At 55.0% G+C, this 838-nt stretch overlaps 1 non-coding gene across 1 annotated transcript; it reads left to right on the top strand.

Annotated features, from left to right (window-relative positions):
• The first annotated feature begins 231 nt into the window (after positions 1 to 231).
• LOC112094273 lies at positions 232 to 364 on the top strand. Its single transcript, XR_002903455.1, has one exon. It is a non-coding gene; the product is annotated as a small nucleolar RNA Z247 (small nucleolar RNA).
• The last annotated feature ends 474 nt before the right edge of the window (positions 365 to 838 follow it).

Here is an 838-nt window from a genome sequence, read left to right as displayed (position 1 = left end):
TTTGGCGCCCTTGTCGACTCCATCTCTTCTCCCTTGATTTTGCTTATCCAATGTGTCATCACCTCCCGCAATGCATGGCTCACTCTGGCCAACACCTATGCTTGCCCGTCTCGTGGGCACATCAAGCAAATCAAGGACCAAATCAAGTGCTCGGTCAAAGGGTCTCAGTCAATCACCGAGTATATGCAATTCATCAAGTGCCGCTCTGATGAACTCACCGCGCTTGGCAAACCGATGGGTCATGAGGATCTGATTGAGAAGATTCTCGATGGTCTTGATGACGACTACAAGGCTCTTGTTGATGTTATTGAGGGCCGCGACACATCTATCTCGTTTGATGAGCTTCACGAGAAACTGATCAATCGGGAACTGTCCCTCAACCATAGTCAACATCTCCTCTCCTCCACCCCGGTCACGGCCAACGTTACATCCGGCCGTCACAACGGAGGCTCTCAGACTTCTGCCTCCCGCCCTGCCTGGACGCCTCAACAGCTAAACCCCAGGCCCACTCCACCGACTCAGGCCGGCCCTGGGTCTTCTCAGCGCCACTTGCCCCGTCCATATCTCGGTAAGTGTCAAGGCTGCCGTGCTCAGGGGCATACTGTCGCAAACTGCCCTCTTTTCCAGTTGGTTCCGGCCAATAATTCTTCCCCGTCGCGCCTCCCCCTCCGGTCTTCAGCCTCTACTTTTGGACGCTCTCCTCAGTGGCAACCACAGGCAGACATGGCTACTGCCCCTGCATCGGACAACCCCGCGTGGCTTCTAGACTCCGGTGCTTCTCATCACGTCACTGCCGATCTGAACAATCTTTCGCTTCACGCTTCGTATGATGGCCCAT

This window comes from Morus notabilis, unplaced genomic scaffold, assembly GCF_000414095.1.
Source record: "Morus notabilis unplaced genomic scaffold, ASM41409v2 Scaffold360, whole genome shotgun sequence".
In the NCBI taxonomy this organism is placed as follows: domain Eukaryota; kingdom Viridiplantae; phylum Streptophyta; class Magnoliopsida; order Rosales; family Moraceae; genus Morus; species Morus notabilis.
Note: the sequence above shows the minus strand (reverse complement) of the source record. Positions and strands in the feature narration are given on the sequence as shown.